Source organism: Alosa alosa, chromosome 21 (genome assembly GCF_017589495.1).
Source record: "Alosa alosa isolate M-15738 ecotype Scorff River chromosome 21, AALO_Geno_1.1, whole genome shotgun sequence".
In the NCBI taxonomy this organism is placed as follows: domain Eukaryota; kingdom Metazoa; phylum Chordata; class Actinopteri; order Clupeiformes; family Clupeidae; genus Alosa; species Alosa alosa.
In genome coordinates this window covers 26,912,939-26,919,545 of record NC_063209.1, presented here as the reverse complement: position 1 = coordinate 26,919,545, position 6,607 = coordinate 26,912,939, and the positions used below count along the sequence as shown (strand labels likewise).

The following is a 6,607-nucleotide window of genomic DNA, read 5'->3' as shown; positions in this document are numbered from 1 at the left end:
TTTAGCTCTTTCTCTCGGAGGAGAGCGAGCTCTAATGTTTTCAGAATGAGGTCCTCAACATAGTTTATCAATTAAATTAGGCCAAAGGGGTTTTCAACTGTGGACTGTTGTCAATATCTGTTTAGCTTACATAAGAAAACCCTGTTACCCTGCATGTTTGCTGACGGTTGAGTTATAAGACTGAACTGTTAATCTTGTCCATACTGAATGGTTTCATGAAGGATAGAACTACTGTGTTTTTAATTAAAATCATTCAAATCAAATAAATATTGGCTTTATTTCCTTTATATTCCCTTTGCATTTCTTGCTTTGTTTTACCTAAATTACATTACATTTAGCAGACACTTCTTGATCAAAGTGACTTACATATGTCAGCTATTTTACAAGGGATCACATTGTCCCCAGAGCAACTTGGGGTTAAGTGCCTTGCTCAAGGACACAACGGTGGAAGCCGGGAATTGAACAGACAACTTTCAGGCTACTGCACGCTAGCCCAGCTCCTTAACCACTACACTACCACCGCCCCAAAATATAACTGCAGATCAATGTCCTGGAAATGAAATTCACCTAAAGAATGAATTGTAACTTTTCTGATTACTAGTGGGCTATTCATTTGTCTGATGTGTCTCGGTCTGGACATTCGTACCCGTGCTGCCCGCTAGGTGGCGCCTGTTAGGAGTCTCTGCTCCTCTTTTCTGGGTCTCCAACTTCACATCTGTTCATCTCTGTCTCAGACCACACGCTTTCACTCCGGACGCACATAGAGCGCCTGACATCGTCGCTGTCTTTCTCACAACACTTAGCCAACAAAAAACCGTGAGTATCCTCTTTCCACTAACAATCAGCTGCACTACACATAAGTGTACAATTACTAAAACAGTCATAAACTGTTTTATAGGCTATAATGTTAGATGGCATATAACTGATAAGTATGTTGTGTATGAGTTAAATTTGAAATGTGTGAATAGAATAGCCTATTTGTCAATGCTAACCTTTACTGAACGCAGACCATTGTGGTGATGTGCAGTTAAATTTCTTTGTTGTACGTTTCGCTGAGAGACTTTTTAAAACGAGCGACTTTCGGGGCTTGCTTTGTTCGCTGGCAACTGAACTTGAGATCGCTGATGTGGCGAGCGCTTGGACAGAGACGCGCTCTCGCTCGCTCTGCCACCAGCTTGCTTTCAAGCTGGGGATTGAAAACAGGCGTGCAAGCAGTGAAATTTGAGTCGGGCAGAAGAATCAGGAGCTATATTCTTTTCCCCCGCAGCTCCAGTCTCAAGTGACACCAAAACACGTTCTGCATGTTTTTATATCTCAAAAAATCCGAAACCCACACTGTGATATACGTTTCACATGTGAAAATGTCATGCGAACATTCAGGCTTTTTTCCCTTTTGGGCACTGTTTTTTTTACAAAGAGCCGATTAAAATAAACCAAGTCCTGGAGTTACATTAAACAGCCTTCAGCTTCGGACCCTGCCACGGTTCGGACCCTGACGCGAGTTGCTGCACGCTGCTGTCCAAGTTCGACCAAATTTGATTTCTTAAACTATACTAGCAAATATCACTGTTTTATATTGTAGTTTAGTTTATTTAAACAACTGGATTTGATTCATTATACACATTAATCAAATATGTAAGTGGTAAAGTGGTGTAAACACACTTTTGGGTTGGTGTCTTTGGTTTTGTGCGCCAACATGTGGATTTGAGATCTTAAGAATAAAACATACCCGGAACTGGAAGACTGGCCCACTTTCCCTGTTTTAGTAGTGCTGGAACCCACGCTAGGAACTGCTACCTTTATACAAGAAATATATCATAGGCCTAGTCCAAATACTGTTGTTGGACCCTGTGTGTGTGTGTGTGTGTGTGTGTGTGTGTGTGTGTGTGTGTGCGCAGTGTAATCTGGTTGTATGTGTGCAGTGTTCATCCAGCGGTCATGGAAACGTCCCAACCACCATTCCCCCAAGGGGTGTAACTCTAGAGAAGCACGAAGCACCTTTGTAGTTGTCGTGTAGTAGTAGGCCCAACCGTTTCAGCCGCGAGGGGATCCACGCCAGCCAGGCGCGCCTACGCAGATCACAGACCCTGGTCGGGTAGAGTCGAGCCGTCTGGTAAAGCTATCGCGGCCGCTGGCTGCCGCAATTAATGGTCTATCTGGGAAGCGAAGTCATCTGGATGGATTTAGCGCCGCGCCAGTGGAAGGTAATTCGGATAGGCCACAGATTGGGATGTAGGTCACGCTGGGGGGGCTGGCTCTGGCTATGGCTGGGGCGTGCTGACGCTGGCCGCTTGGCCGATATCCTGCTTTTATGCACGGAGCACAAATCTGGTGTTTTATCCATCACCTCCGTGTTTAAATGTATCGAAAACATTTGTGTTGTTCGAAAAGATGTCAAATTGGCACGTAGATGATTTGCAGTTGAACAGCTGTAATAAAAACTGAAACCAAGGAACAAAAATAACCTTTGTTTTGAAATTGTTGTTCTCAACGAGGCACAGATTACAGGTGTGAGTCCTGCCCCTGCCCATGTAGGTTTTGCTTTCATTCTCACCAAATCCATGGCAACGGCAGCTAATGAAGTCAATGTTTATGGTTGTTTAGGCCACTGAAATGTGTGTGGTGTGTGTGTGTGTGTGTGTGTGTGTGTGTGTGTGTGTGTGTGTGTGTGTGTGTGTGTGTCCACCATTCGCGCAGCCACAAACATCCTAATAATGAAAACACACTTCCAGATCTCCAGCATATTTTACCAATGACGCTGGCAGACAACAGGTGGTATGTGTTGTAAACTCTCATAGATCGCTGCCGGATCAGAAACGGATCTGGCCCTCATCTCAGATCATGCATAGAGCCAGCTGGCTCTGCCATTACCTCACTGATTAAAACTTGTTCTCAGACTAGCGATTCTGGCTGAGTTCTGGCCCAGGTGTGGCTCTGACCCAGTCAGGTGTTTCCAGGGCATCTGTCATTACCTCATCGGTTCCATCTCATGCCCACAGCTGTTTTCACCTTGGGGAAAGTGAGCACGTCTTTTCCAGCCTGTATCAGTCACTCCCCATGCCCTCTGAGGGCCTGTCCACACGGAGACGCTTTTTAGGTTAAACGCAGAGGTTTTGCTTCGTCTTGGCCAAGCGTCCAAACGAATCCTGTAAACGCACTGCCCGAAACCGCACTTTTCTGAAACCTGGTCCCAGAGTGGAGAAATCTGAAACCGTAGCCCGTTTGAGTTCGTTTAGACAGCGAAACCGCACATCCTGCTGGCGTGTCGATGATGTCATCGCCACACCTCAGCTGCCCTGGACTTGCACTTAGTCAAATGGTATTGCCTAACAATACTAGTTTTCGTACATGACATTACCACGATTACACACCCGTTAAGATAAATATCACAACTGATGCTGCGCGGGCGCCGATAGCTTATGACTTGGTGGACTGAACACTGTTTTTCCCGGTGTTTTTTTTATGCATTCCAGCTACTGTCAGTGACGAGAGAACTTAAGTTATTAGGAAAGTGCGGTGTAAGTTTAGGCTACATTAATTTGTGCGTAGTGCCAGTGTCATTCATTTATTTTACATGTCTTACAACATATATAAATGCATTCACAGTCGAAGTGAAATCAGATATAAGCATACAAAGGCGCTTAGAACTCACGTTAAGCCGATGGTAGCACACTGAATGCGAATGCGATTTGATGCAGGCAAAAGTATTGACTGTTACTAACGAAGGTTTTATAGCAATATTATAAATGTGGCGACAGAATAGCCTAGAACTTGGGTAATGTTAAGCCTTAAGTTTAGTAGCCTAATTAGCGGTGATAGCCAAAACTAATGTGAATCGCGGACTATCCTACAACCAAAGAAAGTAAAGGTGATTAGTAGGCCCTACCTCGTTAGCCAAATAAAGGGCCGGACTGCACCCTTCACAAACCGTAAAATAAAGTTTATTAGTTTTACAGTTGGCTACAGTTGACAGTTCACCATCAGTCCACACAAACAATTCTGGTTTCCTTGCACTAGCCATTTTCGGCAGTAGCCTATTCTGTCTGTTTTTATTGCTAAGTTTTGCAAGTTTTGGTGAATTTTGGAGGAAAAAAGATCGGTTTGGTAACGTGTGGACTAGGCCTGAGTCTGACTTAGACAGTGATTGTCTTGAGTACACCTCGCTGATGAGCTCTTCTCCTCTCGTCTCGTCTCCTCTCTTCTCCTTTGTCACTCACTTCTCAGACTGTTTGTTAACTGTCTGAAACCAGGAGGAATGTAATTGGTTTTGCAATCTTTCCCTGCTGTGCATCCCTGAGTAAACTCATCAGTGGCACAATGGATTGGCTGACCACACCTAATTAAATCAGTCCACCCAAGAGCATTTTGTAAGTTCAGGGGTGAGTGAGAACCCCAGGGCTGTCAGGGTGTTCTCCTTATCTCCGACAGGTGTGCTACAGTAACTCACCTGCTGCTGACGTGAACTCTGTGGAGCGTGTTGTGTGTGTTGTGTGTGTGTGTGTGTGTGTGTGTGTGTGTGTGTGTGTGTGTATGTGTGTGTGTGTGTGTGTGTGTGTGTGTGTGTGTGTGTGTGTGTGTGTGTGTGTGTGTGTGTGTGTGTGTGTGTGATTGTCCTGGGGCTTGTGGCCCATGGGCTGTTTGGAGCTCTGAGGAAGCAGAACAGGCCTAGGCATGGGGAGGGCGACCCTGAAGAATGCACACACACACACACACACACCTAACCTCAACCACACCCCCAACACACACAGGTACACACACATACACTGTATGCAGACAAACTGGATTGACAACTGGGCCAGGCTCACATGACATGTGGGTATGTGTGTGTGCATGTGGGGTTGAAAGGGTGTTAAATATTTAAATAATAACATGATGTGCCCTTAGTGTGTGTGTGTGTGTGTGTGTTCAGCAGACCCAGGGACATGGCAATGTTTGCTTTCTCCAGAGTACGACCTACAGTACTCATCCGTTCAAACATTTCAGCGTTCAGCAATCAGTGTTTAAAAATCAAAGGGTCAGAATGGCCGCTTGCGGCAGTTCTAGTAGTCATGAAATTATGACGCTTCTAGTTTTAAATGTTGATTTGTCACCCAGCTCCGCACGGAGACTGCTTGCGTCGAGTCCATCTGGATGTCTGTCCTGTGGTTTGGCATTCATGTTGATGTCTACATCAGCAGACAGTGGCATCTGTGCACAAGACATGTTGTGTAATGTGACCCTAAAGTAGCTAGCGCTCCAAATAGCTAGCTATAGCGCTCTGAATCTGTGGTGAGGGGAGTCCACTGTAGATCTACCCTGGAGTTGGAAATGTTTGTACCGGCTTATTGGTGTAGTCTGTGTGTGTGTGTGTGTGTGTGTGTGTGTGTGTGTGTGTGTGTATGTGTGAGTGTGTGTGTAGAGGAGTAGTGAGTCATTGTCAACCCGCTGTATGCAGCTCGTCAATCATTAAACATGGCCTCCTTGTCTTCATCTCACATTGTCATCTCTTTCTCAGAGATTCATTTGCCACGTGTTGCCAGATTTGCAATTTGCCACGTGTTGCCAGATTTGCAATTTGCCACGTGTTGCCAGATTTTTTGCACATTATTGGCTTCCATCTCAGTCTTGAGAAATTCTCTCCCAGTGTTAGTCTTGCCTCCGGGTACCAGATGATACCACAAACACTCATCAGTTTCAGACACCTCAATGTGTGTGTGGAGAGCAGCTTTCACAGATCCCAGTCTTCTTACGTAGATTGGCCTCAAGTTTTACTGATCCAAAGGACCATCGTCCTTTCATTAGATGGTGCAGGACCCCTAACGGGTACACAGTTGTACCCTGAGAGAGGAAGGAGTTTTGTGTGCATCTGTGTATACGTTTGTGTGTGTGTGTGTGCGTGTGTGTGTGCGTGTATGTGTGTGTGTGTGTGTGTGTGTGTGTGTGTGTGTATGTGTTTCTTTGTTGAATGTGGAAGCGGCTGAAAGCTGCCATTGTTGTTGTGTGAAATCAAAGATGGGCCTGTCTCTTTCTCGAGCTCTGTCCTGTGTGTGTGTGTGTGTGTGTGTGTGTGTGTGTGTAGGGCATGTTAGTATATGTGGCATGTTAGTATATGTGCTTGAGTTTCAGTTAGGTCTCTGTGAGGTGTGAGTGTGTGTGTAAATAAGCGTAAGTGGTCTTCAGTAAGTGTGTGTGTTCAGTGTCTGTTACAAGTTGTGAGTTGTGTATGATGTTTGTCTTGTGGTTGGTGGTGTGTGTGTGTCTGTGTGTGTGTGTGTGTGTGTGTGTTTATGTGTGTGTGTGTGTGTGTTGTGGCATAGCCAGTTTAGGTCCTGCAATTTAAAGGAATGTGTTGATCAGATACCTGGCAGGTTTGTACACCTCGGGTGTAGGAGGTTTCGCTTCTGTCAGCAGTGAACCCAACATGTGTGCTCATCAGCATAGCCCTTTGATGCTGCTTACAACAACTGTGTGTGTGTGTACACGCACATGTTTGTGGATGTGTGTGTGTGTTTGACTTGCCTCTGTGTGGCACTTTGATTGGGTGTAGAATAATAGGGTGTGTGTAAGAAAGTGTGTTTGTGTGTGTGAGTGTGTGTGTGTGTTTCTCCTCAGCATGGTACTTTATTGC

The 6,607-nt window shown here is 45.3% G+C and overlaps 1 protein-coding gene across 1 annotated transcript in view; it reads left to right on the top strand.

Moving 5' to 3' along the window:
* The first annotated feature begins 724 nt into the window (after positions 1–724).
* Positions 725–6,607, top strand: part of cd82a (CD82 molecule a) — a 32,609-nt gene continuing 26,726 nt past the window's right edge. The window contains exon 1 of the mRNA XM_048232284.1: positions 725–816. The gene's annotated coding sequence lies outside the window, so the exon portion shown is untranslated. The remainder of the gene's footprint in view (positions 817–6,607) is intronic.